At 37.8% G+C, this 19,904-nt stretch overlaps 1 long non-coding RNA gene across 3 annotated transcripts; it reads right to left on the bottom strand.

Annotated features, from left to right (window-relative positions):
* Positions 1–11,836: 11,836 nt before the first annotated feature.
* Positions 11,837–19,617, bottom strand: LOC140812552 (uncharacterized). 3 transcript variants are annotated; one of them, XR_012113691.1, is made up of 8 exons: positions 19,520–19,617; positions 17,701–19,121; positions 17,503–17,619; positions 17,357–17,420; positions 17,119–17,249; positions 16,009–16,056; positions 15,847–15,915; positions 11,837–12,104 (listed from the first exon to the last, which is right to left on the bottom strand). It is a non-coding gene; the product is annotated as an uncharacterized lncRNA (long non-coding RNA). The 3 variants fall into 3 exon arrangements; XR_012113692.1 differs by having other exon boundaries at positions 11,837–12,120; XR_012113693.1 differs by having other exon boundaries at positions 19,446–19,606.
* Between the last annotated feature and the right edge of the window lie 287 nt (positions 19,618–19,904).

The following is a 19,904-nucleotide window of genomic DNA, read 5'->3' on the forward strand; positions in this document are numbered from 1 at the left end:
ATAATAATAATATTGTTTTTTAAAATATTAATAATATTATTATTATTAATATTGATATTGTTATTAATATTAATATTATCTCTAATAATAATAGATAATAATAAATTTTGGTTTGAGAAAATTTTCGAATCCATCATCGTCTTGCCATATTAATATTTTTAAAACAGGGATGGGGACGGGGATGGAATGTTGATCCCCAAAGATCCCTGAACCCGAAAAAGCTGGGATGGGGACGGGGATGGGGGTGGGGATGGAATTCGTGGATGGGGATGGGAATGGCAAACCCGCCCCCGCCCCAGGCCCATTGTCATCCCTACTTGATAGTCCAACCCAAATCAAATATTTAGGAAATAGTATTGGTTCTAGATTTTTAATGATTTTTATGGAGTTTAAATGTGTAAAGGTATTCAAACTAGACTTTTAATATCTATAAACGTTTAGTGATATTCAATTTAAACGGGTTAAATTTGTTGGTAATTTTTATATGAGCTGTGCCGAGATCAGGTTCAATAAATGCCTTATACATAGGATATACCTGCAAGGAGAACTGTAGATCCCAAATTCAGTACACGTAAAATCCATGCATTTATTAAGTTGTCAAATTGTTTATTTAAGTTTAAAATGATTTTTGAGATGCATGATTTACGAAATTGCATTATTTTAAATTATTTATGTTTATGTGATGCACGTTAAAATATTTCTTGAGATTCATGTTTCAGGCGATTATTCGAGACGGGATCGATGTTTGGAGACCGGAGACGAATTTGGCAAATTTTAAAATGTGGTATTTTATTTTTTAGTTAATCATGAGGTATTTTAAATGATTTATTAATATTAGAATTTTAAAACCTAATTAAATTATTAGGTAATTTTATGACTTTAAACTTTTAAAGATATGGCATTTGTGCATTTTATCTTAAATTAAAAGATTTTATTTAAGTTAGTGGTGGTTTAGCATTCTTTATAATTAGTTGTTAATTACTAATTAAGCAATTTATTCTCCTAATTCAACCCCCCTAATTACTCCTATCTACACACACGTTAACACAAATAACGCACGCACCCACTCTTGCACACACTCATTTCGTTTATCACCATCAAACACATTTCCTTCAACTTTACTTCACCTTTAAAAAAAAAACTTAGGGTTCTTAAGCTATCAGCAGCCGCCTTTCCCTATGAACTTTTCCAGCAGATTTTCGTCCATTTTTCTTCAAGGAAATAGTGCCTACGTTCGACCCGGATCAATTCTCGCATCATCCTCGCTTCGGTATCGTCGGTTCGGTAAATTTTATCATTAAAAGGCATGTATATTCTATTTTTCCTACGTCGATCTAGTCATATTATGTGTCGTGATGTTTTTATGCATAAAAATCCATGTGTGATGTACAAATTTGAACAGAAAATTTGTTGGATCGATGTTTGCAACGTTTTTAGATCTCAGAAATTCGTTTTTACTGTATTTTCGAGTACTGCGAATTTTTTGTTGATTTTCTGGAAAAACTTTCAACATATAAATCGTAGAAATTTTCTATACCTTCGATTTGACATTAAATCAAAATATTTGGATAAGAAATGAGTGAGTTATAATTGTTTTCGTGGGACTGCCCAAACCGTATTTTTCTGGAAATGTGTTTTTGATGAATTCTTGAAGTTTATTTGTCGCAGGCTTCGTTGGGAACCGTTGGTTGATCGCTGCTGCGTTTAAGAATTGGGAGTATGATATTGGGATGAATTTTGGTGCTTCGTCTTGTGTCGATAGGCATTTGGTTGCATTAGAAGTCTTAGGAAACATCTTGGTGTCGAATTGTCATGTTCACAGTTTGAGTTGCGTTGTATGGCTTACATCGTTGTTTTGGGGTATTTGTGTGAGCTTGAATCACTACCATAGTGTCCTAGGATGGGTCTCAAAGTGTTGGTTCAAGTCGATAAGGAGTGGGTTAGAGTTTGAAACAAATTTGTGCATTTGGGGTCGAGTTTACGCAGGGATAGCACCGCAGCGCCCGACTCTCGCAAGCCTCGCGCCGCGGCCCTGCCCTTGTGGCGCCGCAGCGCTAAGGCTGCGGCATTGCTAGCGCCGCGGCGCTACTACCTTGCGCCTAGGTGCTCGGCAGCATCGCGGTGCTGCTATGCCCAGCTCCTAGGCCCTTGAACATGACATTTTAAATCACTATTTAGGTTCATGTCTCCTATGTTTTGGGAAATGTTCACACATCATATTAGGATTTGTTCCGGGGGTCGATGTCATAGTTTAGTACATTGATTAAATGAGGTCAAGTCACGAGTGATTTTAGAATTGTCATAAGAAATTGTCATTCGGGTGGTGAGCACAACGATTACGTCTAGACTATGAAATATTAAGTGCATGTAATCATGTTAGTATGTGCAGCAGTGGCCCCAAGCGAGATCCAACGAATCAATCAATGCCAAGTAAGTATGTTCGACGTACGAAGAAAATACTTTTAAGTTTTTGAGGTATGCTAAATGTCTCATGACCAACTTATGTTTGGGTTTTGAAGTCGGTGAACGTGGCCGAGGACCTCTCCACCCCGGTAAAGCATGACCAGATTTAGATCAGGATTGGATAGTGGTAAAGCATGACCAGGGACCAATCGACCCGTTAAAGCATGAATGATGATCTCATGTATGTGGTAGTGGACTTTCCCTGCCAGCCCAGTACTGTGGTTTATGTCTGATCTGGCACTTTTATGTATTGGTCACTTGCTTTGAAACATATCTCTACGCAAAATGATGAAGTTCGAGTATGTAAGATGCAAGCATGTTTAAGAAAAGTTTCACGTTGACACATCTATGACATGTATGTATGTTCAAGCTTTAGTAATGCAAGTTCAAGTTCCAAGTATGTATGCTCTAATTTAAAGGTTCATGTGGTTTTATTACGTATTACTTATTATATCCAGTTTATACATGTTGAGCCTTTAGACTCACTCGACTTGATCGATGCAGGTGAGGATGAATTTGAGGAGGCGAGGGGTGAGGATCAGTGAGCTGGCTTGGACTGAGCGGGAGACTAAACCCGAGGACCGCCCAAGTTTTTAAGTTTTTATGCAATGTTTCAGCTACTCTTATTTCATGTTTTGTTTACAATGTTTAAGCAAGTATTGTTCTTTAGCAAATTTTATTGGTGATCTCTTTTAATGCAAATATTTTTGGTAGAATAATTAATTGTTGACTGAGAATTGAAAGTTCATTTTGTTTTTAAGAAAATTTTTATTTTTCCGCAAACTTTAAAGTAGTTTAAAAGTACGGTACGTTACAGTTGGTATCAGAGCTGTGTTCTTGAAAAGAGTTATGCCTACTGCCAGTTGCGAGAAGCTCACGAAGCCACATCTCAACTCTGTAAGTTTTAGTGTTTTAAATTATTTCATGTCTTAAGCATTAAGTCATGATTTCAGCATGTCCATATTTTAAGTTCCAATTACGTGCATCTTATGTTATTGGTATATATATTCATGCACATGTGATTTACGTGTGGGGTAAATTGTTAAAACAGTATACCTCCTAGACGCATGATTAACCGGGAAGCAAGGAATGAGGACAGAGAGGCCCGAGAGGAGGGGAGAGAGGCTCCTCCTCCTCCACCGCCAGATATGCAAGTACAAATGCTTGCAGGTATGGCTCAATTTTTTTGCACAGTTTGAAGGGAACCAAGAGACAGTGGAAACGGGGGCGAGGCCCAGACCAGAGGCAGTGTATGAGAGGTTCAGGCGGATGAACACAAAGGAGTTTTCGGGGACCACTGACCCGATGATAGCCGAGGGATGGAATAAATCCATCGAGGTGATTTTTGCCTTTATGGAGCTACAAGATGTAGATAGGGTCAGATGTGCCACATTCCTTCTGACAGGGGACGCCATACTATGGTGGGAAAGTGCATCAGTGTCAGTAAACTTGCAAACACTGACGTGGAATGGGTTCAAAGAATTTTTCTACTCCAAGTACTTCACTGAGAAATTACGATCCAGACTGACTAGGGAGTTCATGACTTTGCGACAAGGAGACAACAGTGTTGCAGAGTTTGTTAGGAAGTTCGAAAAGGGGTGTCACTTTCTGCCCCTGATAGCTAATGATGCTCAGGGGAAACTGAGGCATTTTATGGAGGGTTTGCGGCCGATATTGCGCCGTGATGTGAGGGTTGCTGGTCCGACTACTTATGCCGTTGCCGTGTCTAGAACCTTGGTGGCAGAGCAAGACCAGAGAGACATCGAGGTGGACAGACAGGGCAACATGCCCTATCAGGCACCGCAGCAGCAGCAACAGCGAACTCAGTTTAAGAGGCCTTACCTGGGGCAGGCAGGGAAGAAGCCATTTCAGGGACCACCGAAGGGCAAGGGTCCTGTTCCACAGCAGAAGGCTCCTCAGAGGCCGGGTGAGTACCCGGTGTGCCAGAATTTCAAGCGCCAGCACCCTGGACAATGTTTAAATGGATCGGGCAAGTGCTTTAAATGCGGAGCCATTGATAACATGTTAAAGGAGTGCCCACAGTGGAGGCAGCCGACCCAGGGAAGAGTTTTCTCCAGGCATGCTCAAGAGGCGAGCCCAGACACGACACTATTGGCGGTAAATTATTTAATTAAGCACCGTATTATTTTGCCATGTATGCTTTGAATTGGTTTTGGGATTTATTAGTGTGCTAGTTAATATTTTGGTGACTTGGGATATAAATTTCTACTATGCTTGAGGTTAAAGTTAGAACTTTGGGATATAAGTTTTGTCTGTTGTGCTAACGTCTCTCAGGAAATATTTTCATAAAAAGAGTCGCCACGAAGGCCTTGATAGATTCAGGGGTCACCCACTCTTTTATTTCGGAGACGTTCGCTAATCATCTGACGTCCAGTCTATTGGACTCGACGTGAGCTATTGAGTGACAGTCCCGTCAGAGGAAGAGTTATTAGCTACTAGCGTGGTTAGAGACATCGATCTTGAACTGCAGGGCCACCTAGTGTACGCCGATCTAATCGTGTTGTCGATGCTAGAATTTGATATTATCTTGGGAATGGACTGGCTGACGAAGAATAGAGTCCTCATTGTTTTTCAGAAATGGTCAGTATTGGTTAGACCGTTGGCCATGGAGCAGTTTCTCTTTGAACTGGATAGATGGAGAAGTTTCCCTCGCATGATCTCTTTCATTCAGGCACATAGACTTATTCACAAAGGGTGTTAGGCTTTCTTGGCCAACATTATTTCTGCACTTGATGCGCCCACTCCATCTATACTTGATGTACCAGTGGTCAGATATTTCCATGACGTTTTTCCCGATGATGTTACAGGCCTTCCACCAGCGCGACAGGTGGAGTTCGCTATTGATCTTGTGCCAAGCACTATGCCAATCTCTAAGGCACCGTACCGACTAGCTCCAGATGAGATGTTAGAGCTCAAGCAACAGATTCAGGAGCTTCTTGACAAAGAATTCATTCGCCCTAGTTTCTCACCATGGGGCGCACCAGTGCTCTTTGTGAAGAAGAAATATGGGAGCATGAGGTTGTGTATCGATTACCGAGAATTGAACAAGGTAACGATCAAGAATAAATACCCACTTTCAAGGATCGAGGATTTGTTCGATCAATTACATAGAGCTACAGTGTTCTCTAAGATAGATCTGCTATCAGGGTATCAATAGCTGAAGATAAAAGATGCAGATGTTCATAAGACAGCCTTCAGGACCAGATACTGACATTACGAATTTTTAGTGATGCCGTTTGGATTGACGATGCTCCAGCGATATTTATGGACCTCATGAATAGAGTATTCAAACCCTACCTAGATCAGTTCGTCATAGTGTTTATTGACGACATTCTTATATACTCGAAGAGCCATGAGGAGAACCGTCAACATTTGGGTACAGCTTTGCATCTCTTGCAGAGTCGCAAGTTGTTTGCAAAATTCAGTAAGTGTGAATTCTGGTTGGAGAAGGTAGCGTTTTTGGGTCACATAATTTCTAGCAGTGGCATTGAGGTGAATCCAGCTAAGGTAGCAGCAGTTAAGGAATGGGTTGAGCCGAAGAATGTGTGACACCTCTGACCCAATACATTAAAATACGCAGCGAAAATAAAATAATTTTCTTTAAAATATGGAAGGAGTTTCAAAATACATTCTTTAAACCTTTTTTTTTACAAAATAGCAATACATGATCATTCAAATGATATAACAAAAATACAAAACATCATTCCTATGATCATGCCATCAAAATCATCCTTCCAACGGTGTATGCATATGACCCCCTGTCCACAGTCAACGTCCCGGGCCTCCACTCTGATCTGCATCACATGAAATAACTGAAATGAGAATAAATCTCAGCAAGTGGAACTCTTACATAGCAATGACATAACATACTCTGTAAAAACAAAGTTTTGAAATCATAAATACCATCAACTCTGAACTGTAAACTCTGAATCAATGAATATCATAAAAATAGCATAGAAATGAGATGGTATTTCTCTTTACTCTGGTTGGATTGATATCAATAGTAACTCTGCTCTGGGGTGCTCGTATCCCAAATCGATAAAAACCGATAACTCTGAGGGATATAAGCCTATAGTCGTTGATCAACTAATTGCATGCAATTCTCTGGCTATGTATTTATCAATCCAATAGAAACATTTAAACTCTCTCTTGGCTTTAACAATCACTTTGAAACTCTTTCTTTTCTCTTTTATTCCCTTTGAACAATAATGAGACATAAAATGCCTCCAATATACATATCAATGAAATCAATACATAAACATGAATCAAATGAAGGGAATAACACATTAAAACCTTTGAAACACAATACATATAACATCATGTGAGTACAAAGGATGAAATTCCACTTACAAACCAATAGAACACCACAATCTAAGCTCTTGGTTCACCACCTACAACAATAGTCCATAAATAACACAAACATCAACCCAATAATCAAGAACCCATGTCAATTAATCCATCAATCCAACATAAACAACAAACCCAAATGATCTCTCCTCCAAAACCATGAAATAAAAGCAACAAAAGCTTACCTTAGCTTCATAGCACCAAGGAGAATCTCAATCTCAAGTCGAATCGCCAACTAAACGCTTGGATCGAAGATAGGAAGCAAAATAAATGAGGGAAAACCCTTGTCTTCAAGAGAGAAAACGAGAATGGAGAGGAAAGAAAAGGGGAAAAGTGAAGTCAACTCATCCAAAAAGCACTTTAAATCTCGACCATACCTCTACTGTTCATCACCGCGGGTGCGCTCTACCAAGCACCGCGGGTGCGCTCGTGCTACGGGAAAACAACCAAAAATCTGAAGGCTGAGACCGCGGGTGCGCTCCATTAAGGACCGCGGGTGCGCTCCTGCTTCGGTCCTGCCACCGCGTACTCTGCGCACAGATTCTTCAAAGATCGCCTCAGAAATGCCTCTTCCCGTCCGAATTAGAAAAAGTGGTAAACTACAAAGTTGTAGCTCTATGTCTTATCTTGACTCCCTCAAAATTTCAGATCATTTGGAGGTCTGAGTAAAGAGTTATGCTAAATCTCCCAACATGTGTCACTGGAGGAACGTCGAAACACACAACACACTTCGGGACACTTTTGGCTTACCTTCCACAATGATTTGAACAAAACTCAAAATAAGAAAGTTATAGCCTTATGTCTTATCTAACAACTCCAATTGGCCTCACTTCATTTGGATCAATATACCATTTATCATGAATTTAATCGTAACGCCGCTACAATAACACTGCACATCATCTATAACCAACCATACTATAAATCATAACTCGAAACTCTTAACATCCAAACTATACTTAAACTTACCCAAATAGCCAATAATCATACAAAATCTTAAACCATACCGTACACCGGGCTCGGCTATTACAGAATGCTTCAGAGATCCGCAGCTTCCTAGGCTTAGCAGGCTACTACAGGAAGTTTATTCAGGGATTTTCTTCAATAGCAGTGCCACTCACTTCATTGACCAAGAAGAATGCCAAGTTCGTGTGGATTGATGAATGTCAGAAGAGCTTTGATACTTTGAATCAAACTCTTATTTCAACGCCAGTGTTAGCCATGGCAGCAGATCAAGGCAATTTTGTGTTATACACCGATGCATCTAAGCTCGGGTTAGGCGCAGTGTTGATGCAGCATGGTCGGGTTATAGCTTATGCTTCCAGGCAGTTGAAGGTGCACGAAAAGAACTATCCAACTCATGACCTAGAATTAGCCGCCGTTGTCTTCGCGTTGAAGATTTGGAGACACTACTCGTATGGCGAGAAATGCAGAATATTTACTGATCACAAGAGTCTCAAGTTTTCTTCACGTAAAAAGAACTGAGTATGAGACAGAGACGGTGGTTAGAATTAGTGAAAGACTACGATTGCGAGATTAGCTACCATCCAGGGAAAACTAATGTCGTGGCAGATGCCTTGAGCAGGAAAGTTGCAGTCGTAGTACTTTTTTCAGTGCAGAGATCTCTTCAGTCAGAGATTCATAGATTTGATCTAGAGGTTTATCCCAAGGGCAGAGCTCCTAAGCTATCTAATCTGACAGTTTAGTCTTCTTTGCTAGACCGTATCCGTTCAGGTCAGTCTTCAGATGAGCAGATAGAAATGGAGACTGAAGGATGAGACCAAGGGCAGTGTACTCTACACAGTGTCTGATGATATTGTGAAGTACAGAGAAAGAATGTGGGTGCCTAGTGTTAATTCAATCAGAGAGGATATCCTTAAAGAGGCACATGCATCTTCATATTCCATTCACCCAAGATGTACAAGGATTTGCAGATTCTGTAATGGCGGCCAAGTATAAAGAGAGACATCCGCCGATTTGTGTCTGAGTGTCTCACTTGTCAGCAGGTGAAGGCAGAGCATCAGAGGCCAGCAGGGATGCTTAAGCCGCTCTCTATCCCCTAGTGGAAGTGGGAGAATATCACCATAGACTTCGTTGTTGGGTTGCCAAGGTCAGTCAGAGGGTACAATGCAATTTGGGTTATAGTGGATCGACTCACTAAGTCAGTGCACTTCCTGCCAGTGAAGACGACTTTCTCCATGACGTTAGGATGCGGAGCTCTAATATCAGGGAGATAGTTCGATTGGACGAAAGAATCCAGTTTCTATTGTTTCCGACAGGAATAAGTGTTGGGAGGATACAGGTAGAGACGCAAATTCAGTACAACGTAAACCCATGCATTTATTAAAGTTGTCAAATTGGTTTATTTATTTAAAAAATGATTTTTGAGATGCATGATTACGAAATTGCCAAATTATGTTTTAAATTATTTATGTTGATGTGATGGCAACGTTAAAATATTTCTTGAGTTTCATGTTTCAGGCGATTATTCGAGGTGGGAGCGATGTTGTGGAGACCGGTGACGAATTTGGCAAATTCTAAAATGTGGTATTTTATTTTTGAGTTAATTATGTGGCATTTTTAAATGATTTATTATTTTAGCATTTTAAAACCTAATTAAATTATCAGGTAATTTTATGCAATTTAAACTTTTAAAGATATGGCACTTGTGCATTTTATCTTAAATTAAGATATTTTATTTAAGTTAGTGGTGGGTTAGCATTCTTTTTATTTAGTTGTTAATTACTAATTAAGCAATTTATTCTCCTAATTTAACTCCCCCTAATCACTCCTATCTACACACACGTTAACACAAATAACACACGCACGCACCCACTCTCGCACACGCTCATTTCGGTTATCACCATCACACACATTACCTTCAACTTTACTTCACCTTTCAAAAAAAAAAAACTTAGGGTTCTTAAGCTATCAGCAGCCGCCCCTCCCTCTGAACTTTTCCAGCAGATTTTCATTCATTTTTCTTCAAGGAAATAGTGCCACGTTCGACCCGGATCAACCCTTGCATCATCCTCGCTTCGGTATCGTTGGTTCGGTAAATTTTATCATCAAAAGGCATGTATATTCTGTTTTTCCTACGTCGATCTAGTCATATTATGTGTCGTGATGTTTTTATGCGTAAAAATACATGTGTGATGTACAAAGTTTGAGCAGAAAATTTTTTGAATCGATGTTTGCAACATTTTTAGATCTCAGAAATTTTTTTTACTGTATTTTCGAGTACTGCAACTTTTCCGTTGATTTTCTGGAAAACTTTCAACATATAAATCGTAGAAATTTTTGATACCTTCGATTTGATAGTAAATTCGAAATATTTGGATAAGAAATGAGTGAGTTATGATGTTTTCGTGGGACTGCCCAAATCGTATTTTTCTGGAAATGTGTTCTTTACGAATTCTTGAAGTTTATTTGTTGCAGGCTTCGTTGAGAACCATTGGTTGATCGCTGCTGCATTTAAGAATTGTGAGTATGATATTGGGATGAATTTTGGTGCTTCGTCTTGTGTCGATAGGCACTTGGTTGCATTAGAAGTCTTAGGAAGTATCTTGGTGTCGAATTGTCGTGTTCACAGTTTGAGTTGCGTTGTATGGCTTGCATCGTTGTTTTGGGGCATTTGTGTAAGTTTGAATCACTACCATAGTGTCCTAGGATGGGTTTCGAAGTGTTGGTTCAAGTCGATAACGCGTGGGTTAGAGTTTGCAACAAATTTGTGCATTTGGGGTCGAGTTTACGTAGGGTTAGCAGCGCCCGACTGTCGCAAGCCTGGCGCCGCGGCCCTGCCCTTGTGGCGCCACAACGCTAAGGCTGCGGCATTGCCAGCGCCGCTGCGCTGCCATGCCCAGCGCCTAGGCCCTTGAACATGACATTTTAAATCACTATTTAGGTTCATGTCTCCTATGTTTTGGGAAATGTTCACACATCATATTAGGATTTGTTCCGGGGGTCGATGTCATAGTTTAGTACATTGATTAAACGAGGTCAAGTCACGAGTGATTTTAGAATTGTCATAAGAAATTGTCATTCGGGTGGTGAGCACAACGATTACGTCTAGACTATGAAATATTAAGTGCATGTAATCATGTTAGTATGTGCAGCAGTGGCCCCAAGCGAGATCCAACGAATCAATCAATGCCAAGTAAGTATGTTCGACATACGAAAAAAATATTTTTAAGTTTTTGAGGTATGCTAAATGTCTCGTGACCAAATTATGTTTGGGTTTGAAAGTCGGTGAACGTGGCCGAGGACCTCTCCACCCCGGTAAAGCATGACCGGATTTAGATCAGGATTGGAAAGTGGTAAAGAATGACCAGGGACCAATCCATACGTTAAAGCATTAACGGGGATCTCATATATGTGGTAGTGGACTTTCCCTGCTAGCCCAGTACTGTGGTTTAGTCTTATCAGGCACTTTTATGCATGGTCACTTGCTTTGAAACATATCTCTACGCAAAATGATGAAGTTTATGTATGTTCAAGTATGTAAGATGCAAGCATGTTTAAGAAAAGTTTCACGATGGCACGTCTATGACATGTATGTATATTCAAGCTTAGTATGCAAATTCAAGTTCCAAGTATGTACACTGTATTTTAAAGATGTATGTGGTTTTATTAAGTATTACTTGTTATATCCAATTTATACATGTTGAGCCTTTAGGCTCACTAGACTTGATCGATGCAGGTAATGATGAATTTAAGGAGGCGAGGGGTGATGACCAGTGAGCTGGCTTGGATTGAGCAAGAGGCTAAACCTGAGGGCTGCCCAAGTTTTTAAGTTTTTATGCAATGCTTCAACTATTCTGATTTCACGTTTTGTTTACAATGTTTAAACAAGTATTGTTCTTTAGCAAATTTTATTGGTGATCTCTTTTAATGCAAATATTTTTGTTGTTTGTTGACCAAGAATTGAAAGTTCATTTTGTATTTAAGAAAATTTTTATTTTTCCGCAAACTTTAAAGTAGTTTAAAAGTACGGTACGTTACAAGAAGTGTGGCTGAGAACTTGTGGAAGGTGTACGATGTATTTCATGCTTTACTTAAATTAGTTATGAGGAATACCCAAGGTTTCAGATATTTGGTGAATTATTTCTTCTGGTTCCTGCCCAGCAAGCTGTATGCTCCGTATAATCTGTTTTACGAGATCAACGTGAACACCACCTGTCACAGATACCCGGAGATCCAGCAGAGGACGCAATTTTTCATTTAAAGCATAGATTCCTTCTATAATCACAATATGAGAGCATGGGACTTCAAGAGTCCTGCAGTAGCATGTGACTTCATGAGATCACAAATGTTAGACTCCACTGGCAGTAAAGAGAGTGATGAGATAATAAAAGAGGTTTGCAACATCAAATAAACCAATCAAATTTTATGACTTGAATATTAAGAGTAAGGGAAAAAAAACCTCAACTTAAATTGCTAAAATAAAGGTGAGAAAATAGGAGAAAACTTCACCACCATCACCCCCAAAAATAAAAGTAAACAAGAAGACAACTTTGTATCAGGAAATAATACTGCTCACTTATTAACTAAAATAACCTCTGAGAAACTTGAAGAAAAAGTTATCTGTATTCCATTTGTTCCAAAGCCTATTACAAGTTGCAGATATCCTAACTAAGGGCCTATCCAAACAAACCTTTGAAGAACAAGTGAGCAAGTTGGGGATGATTAAATTCTTTTCACCAACTTGAGGGGGAGTAACCGTTAAATCAGACTATGTATAAATCATGAATAATTACTATTATTTAAATTAAAATGATTTTTATGCATGAGGATTTAAATTCTTTTCTTTAAATTGTTGAGTTATTTTCGCCGTAGTTTAGTTTTATCTTTTCGGAAAAATAAGCGAGGCCAGACTGGAGTTGGAGTATTGAAATAAAATTTAATAATAAGAAAATATTCCTAGAATTTATTCAAGATAAAGAATAAGTTATTTTAATGTAAAATAAAATTTAAGGATTTATTTAAGTAATTAGAGATAATTAGTAAATAAGTTCTTTTAGGTTCAATAATTGATTAAAAGCCTAATTTAAAATGTGTAACCAATTTGGATAAATTAATCTAGGCTTATTTTATTTTAGAAATTGTAATTTAACATGTTAGTAATTTATTTTAAAGAATTATCTATGCATGCAAGAAAATTATCATCCTAAATTAATTTACTATTTCACTAAAATACATAATTCATGTTTAAAACTTTATGGAGATAAAATTCAATATTTAAGCAATATTTTTCCCTCTCATTATCTAGCAAATTTCGGCCACTTATTTTAGAGAATTAATCATGATTTGGCAACTCCCCATTTTTGATATCTTTCCTTATCCTTTTTCTTGGTAGATAATCCCATCACATTTTAATCACTAATAATTAACAATTAAACAATGTTGCACCTTGTATCTAGACTAATTTTCGGCCCTCACACCCCATCAAATCACCCTCAAATCCCTTGATATCACAACTCATTTCCTATCTAACAAACTCAAATGATAGAAAGATTTTATCTTGCCTTTCAAATCTCCCATCTATTTTGCAACTTCCTCATTCATCTCCTAGCCATTTCCCTCTCCTCATTCTCGAAATTTCAGAGTTATTCAGCAAGAAAAATCGTGAGCCATCAAGAGAGAATAAGATAGAAAAGTAGAAAGAAAAGAGAACTCCGTCTCCGCCGCGCCTTGTTCGTCGTAATCGTTTGTTTTCTTTCAAAACAAATTCAAGGTATGTATATATGTTTATTTTCTCTTCAATAAAGCCATATAATTATTTTTAAACATCACATATACATGATTTCAATGGAAAAAAAAAACCGAAACATGATAGCAACTATCTCGAAAATTGCACATATTTTTCTCGGCCGATTTTCATGCTTCACGTTTGGTATTGTTTTGATGGTTTCAGGGTTTGGCTTGATTCCAGACGTTCAATGCTGCTTCTGTTCATATCCTAGGGTGTGTTAGGGTCAAGTTTGATCAAGGTTTCAAGCCCCAAAACCGTAAGATAAGTGCTCGAATCAATAAGTAAGAACAAGTGTCACATTCGAAGTCCATTTGCTGTCATTGGCTTGCGTAGGATAGTGTTCGAGCCATGGCTGGCCTAGGGCCGGTATCCATGGCTAGGACCCTTCCCTAGAAAGCATAGGACGTGGTCAAGTCTGCCCTAAGTGACTTGAGCCATGTTCCAAGTCGTTCGGACAGAAACAACACAAGTGTCCCACGGTTTCGATTTTTGTTTTCTTTTTTATGTGTGAATTGGTTCGGCCTCATGGTGTTTAGGTGGGTTGTGGTTGGCTTCTAGCCCTTAGCCATGATTCATACAACACCTTAACATGTCTAGCATGGACCATGGTTAGCCTCATATCCATTGGATCCATTAATTGACAGAAAAACAAACGCAACACCCCACGCGTGTGCATTATGCGTTCTCGGGTGGAAGCGCGGGTTGTCGTAGGTGTTGCTTGGATTGTGGTCGGCCTAGGGCCCTTAGCCATGGTTCACGCCACACCTTAGGATGTTGGGAAGAGGCTCTGGTTGGTGGTTCAAGCCCCAATGGCCAATAGCCTCGTAAACGAAGCAAGGAAGCACAACAGCTGCTGCTGCATTTTTTGACAGCAACTTTGTCTTCGGTTCAGAGGCTTGTTTCGAGTTCTTGGTTAGCTTTTAGCCTATGGCCTTAGACTGGACAGTACCTCATTGAGTTAGTAAGGTCATGTTTTTGGCCGTTTGTGATTTGGTTAAGTTTAGAAGTCGTACGAGAATATACGGTGCAATGTGCCAAAGAGACTCTCGAAAGAGTGTTTTATGATTTTGGCCTCCATGCACAAATTTCGTGTATTACAGCCCTTGGTATTTATTTTCCATCATTTTTGGTGTATTTGAATCATGACTAAACGATGGTTCGAGGTTGGTTCGGGTTGGTACGGAGTCATGGTTAGATACTGAGTTTGTTGGACGTAATTGTCTCTTTTTAGTTCGATTATGAAGCGTTGGTCAAGTTAAGTTTATTTGCATGTTTCTCATGTTAAAATTAGGTCGCAGCGAGCCTTGGAACGATCCAACCCATTTGGTTTAAAAGCAGGATTATAATTATATTACGTGCATAAAAATATAAAATGTTTATTTTTGAGATATATGCGATATGTGTTGTGGCCACCTCACGCTTATGAGATTCAGCTTATGGGATTATTACTTCACCCGGTGACTTACGACCGGTTCATTTTCATGTATGGGTACGGATATCCAGTCCAAGGGCTGTGATGATCTCTATCGCCCAGTATACTGTGGTTTAGTTTAGTCTGATCAGATGATATCTTTACATGGCATGAAATTTTATGATAAATTTTACTTGTTATTCACGATATATGCATGTTGAGTCTTTAGACTCACTAGACTTGATTGTTGTAGGTACTGATGAGATCGAGACCGAGGGCGGGGACCAGTGAGCTAGCTTGGGTCGGCAGTAGTAAGAACCCGAGGACCTCATTTTTATCATTTACCATTTATGTTCAAACTCAGTTTTTACCTAGAATAATTATTTTAAGTTGTGGTTTTGAAATCATTATTTACTTCCGCTGCTACTTTAAACATTAAATCTATTTATCAGTTTATTTTATGAATGAGGCATGTTATTTAGTTAAAGAGAAAAAGTTTAAATTATTCCGCAAATTTTCAAATACGAAATACGGGCCTCTACAGGGAATGTCGAAATAGTTAGGATTTGATAGAGATTTGTTAGGCTATATTTTGAACTAGGATCATATATTATTGGTATGATATGATAAGATCCTATATTAATAGTGTGATAGGAAATTTCCCATATATTATTGGTATGATGAGATAGGATCTTATATTATTGGTATGATAAGATATTTCCAAGTGGGATTTGATGTGACCTATATAAAGTGTACCAATCCATGTCATTATTTCTCCTTATATTGTATTTCATAGTGTTTTATTGAGAACATAAAGGATTACAGTTTCATTAACCAACTAGTATAAACAGAATACCTGTTGTTCTGTCATTTGTAGGAAACCAATGGTATAGTAAACCAACTCTTTCACACTGTTCATAACAACCTGAATTGGAAAAATATTAACATTTCTGGAAACTGACAGTCTCGTGTAACAAAAAGGAGAAAAAAACTGATAAAATAAAGTCTCAAAGCATACCCTTACAAATTTTGGGCTTCCAACAATGCTCAATAAAAATTCAAATAACTGCATCACTAGATAAGCAGGCATGTCACGAGGCTAGCAAGTGATTGCCAATAGTTTACTCTCAGCAACAAAAACAAGGAAAATATTACAAGAAAGCATACTCATATGTCAAAATGTAAATCACAGGCTTATTCCTGAACAGGTACTCCAATTTTTGCAATAAGAAAGAGTTTCTCAGATCACTCGAAGGTTTTACAGAGGGTACAAACTGAACCTGTTATTTTCAATGTCGCAATTTGAATTTTACCATTAAATCGACGAGGCACAAATTGAATGGTTAACTGTAATTATAAATGACCAGATATATGAAAGCCGGCTCATATAAACTTGCTTGGAGAAAGGTTTGGTGCTATATAAAATGTCAGAAAACATGCTGATTCTACACACTGATTGATAATATTCAGCATCTTTTTTTGTTCATTTCCTTACCCCAATTGTCTTTTGATAGCCAAAAGGTCTAGTGAAGAAATTTGCGTCATAAACCCAAATAAGTACTCCTAGAAAAGATAAATAGATCTGGATTAAACTATTTTTTTTTTACTTTTTTCTGGCCTGTAGAAGACGGATGCATGATTGATAACAATGTTGTACACTGAATGTTCAACTTAACTTTTTTGGAGAAATAATAAAGTAGACATTACATTTAAAGTTAAAAGATAAAAACCAATGCGAGAAGTCCTAAAGCCAGTAGGAAAAACAAACAAATACCATTATCCTTAGTCAATATGTTCAAGATAGTTTTCAAATAACGAGTCAAATATGATAAAATCGTGTATAAAAGGACAGAAAAGTTCAGTCTGCAAGTAAAGAAGTAAAATCAAGCACTAAAAAGGAAATTAAAGCAAGAGCACAAGTTTGCTAATAAAGATAATGTGGTACTGCCACAGTGTCAAACACAAAGCAAAATTAACCACATGAAACCAATAAGAATGTCATACAGTTTTGATATTTCAAAGGAAATTCAAATCTTCAGCATTGAACACCAGTGCCGTAGTCGATCATATTTTACAGTAACACTTATAAGTTGTCAAACATCATCACACAGTGATTATTATAATTAACCTGAAGGACAAAGGACTCCAGACTTTTTTCTGCACAGTGAGAATCATATCTTCCATCATAGGAATCTTCAACACCTTAAACTGAAGATCGCCATAGACTCCAAAGGATGTTATAAATATATGCCACAATAACTGAAACACCACCACAATGTCAAAAAAAAAAAGGAAAGAAAAAATAACAAGAACAAGTAAAAGGAAAGTAAATGTATCAGCACATTCAATAGATTACTGCAACATACCCATAAAACGAGCATCGGCTATGGCTGGAAAGTATTGAACAAACTGATTCAGGCACTTTAAAACCTGTACCAATAATGGAAAAAATGTTCTAGAAGTCAGAACTTTTCACAGAGCATCATGAGAGAGAAACCAAAAGAATAACAACCTCCATCTGAATGCTCCAATCATCAGGATCTTCAGATGGCACTGGGTGCTTTAGGATTGAAGAAAATTGCTCCATCCAAGGCTGGAGCATTGGTAACAGAAAGGCGCTTATTTCCATCTAATTACCTGTAATCAATCCACTAATCATTAGCAATAACAAATACATTCATTCAATCAGCCAGTTTTAAAAGCAATATACCTTATATACACCACTCAAAACCCCGAGCACTGAAGTACAATTGTACACTATTGAAAGAGCTTTAGACCTGAGACATTTATCATAGATCTGTAGTGATAAATATCCAAAAAGAAAAAAATCAAAGATAAGTGGATTCATATGATGCCTTGTACATCAAATAAAACATTTCATAATAATTTTGCAAACCAACAAATAAAGCATCAATTTTTCTCATATACTTCTTGAATAGAAATGAACATGGATATGTAATCAGAAGAAAGGTAAAAGGTAACTTGAGTGCCTCTATTGTTGCATCAAGTTTCTGATTTGTTGAGTTAAAAAAACATCAGGTGAAGCTAAGACAAATGAAGAGTTTCAACCAAGCCACATAATAGACTACAATTCACACCCTCCTTAGGCATACACAAACACCTTTTTAAAAAATATGAGCAGAGGACAAACACCACAAATAGCATTCTTCAGTTAGTAAGTACTACACAAGAACCTTTTTAGAAAACAACCTCCTTTTCTGACATGGATAAATATTTAAGGATGAAGTTATTGTCTCTAAATTATATATTAAATACATCTTCTAATCTGTAGAATAAATTGTTCTAATAGAAGTACAGAACATAAAAAATATAACTAATTCTAGAACAAGTCAGCAAAGGCATAGGTTCCCAGAGCTAAATATTGGTGAAACAAAAGAATTCTTCAGGCTCTTATTTAGGATTATGCATCCCATACACAAGTGCAAACCTGTAGCCTATACATTATTATGTAAAGTAACAATTAAAGGGGTATAAAGTGATTAATCAAGTTGTGCTGGTGATCTCTTTATTAGCCAAAACTGTAGTGTACCTTTAATATGACTAGTTCTTCTCATGAGACGGATCATAAACCTAGTGCAACCGCAAGCCACAGTTTCCAATACTTGCTGATAAAGTGATGGACTCATACAATTTATATTTCTTGTCTAAACATGATAGTTATAGCCTAAAAGTTTAAACCAATGTTTCATATCACTTATTTGTAGTTTATTAGATAACTACGATATGGAGGTAATAACGACATTTACCTGAGGATATGACACAATAGCGAGCAGGCACCAGAATAAAACTGATATAAGTTTAAGAACAATCTTATCATCGATATCCGAAGAAATAAGTGCCAAGCATCTTATAGCCCCATGCAATGGGACGATCAGCAACAAAGATTAGATTCACTCACAAAAAATGAATCCACAACTTCAAAGGAAAACAAAGGACTCGCCAGCGTTCAGTTTACTCTGGTCATTAATCAAACTAAGAAGGAAAGGAGCTAGATCTGGCCAATAATCCGGCCAGTCATACTGTGCAAGTTGATACAGCCACACTAACTGCAGTACAGATCTTCTTTTGTGGATCATCTAACAATGAAAGAAGTATTCCACGTATGGATGCCTCCAAAATTAACAGAATGAGTGTCATTTTATATGTAACAGAGTTAAAAGGTATCTAACTTCTAGTGCTTTCCAGTTTCCACTTTATGAAACCAACCCGGGGAAGCATAGTATGAAATGCAATCAGTTCGGAAAGAAGATTCAAAGGCCCGAGTTTCAGACAATTGTGTCCATTTCAGTTAGGCATGTGATAAATTTGAAACAATAACAAATAGCAGTTAAAGGACACGAAAAACTGCAACCTAAAAGAGGGTTTAGGAATTAAATTAAAACTCAAGTTTTAGATAACTAAATGAAGTAAAATTCAAAGTCGAGATCTTTAGACCGAGGCATTCCCATTTCTGCTGAAATGCGTAGATTTGATCCATGGTGAGACATCCATCAAGAAAAAGGAATAACATTTTCATTGCTGGAAACAACAGGATGCTCAAAGCCTTCCTCATCTTCATCCCAGTGTTTCTTTCTATATTGCTTTAGCAGGACTGCCGCTAAGTAATGATTGTTAAGCACACAACCAAAATACAAAAGGAAAGAAGAACAAAATGCACTAACTGAATAGACATTTATTTTACTAAAACATGGAAAAGATCGGCTATTAAAACAACTGGAGCACAGGATATCTGTCGCAATCCAAATGAGAGTTTCCGATTTGCAGCAACGCAAGCTAAGGCCACACCAAAGCCTATTCTAAAACAAGAGAGTGCTCAATCTCTCATGGGAACTCATAGGATTGACGTGTTTGGTGTGCTTGAATCAAAGTTCGACGAAAAAGCTCTCAATAATA

The sequence above is a fragment of the Primulina eburnea genome, chromosome 14, assembly GCF_022965805.1.
Source record: "Primulina eburnea isolate SZY01 chromosome 14, ASM2296580v1, whole genome shotgun sequence".
Taxonomy (NCBI): Eukaryota; Viridiplantae; Streptophyta; class Magnoliopsida; order Lamiales; family Gesneriaceae; genus Primulina; species Primulina eburnea.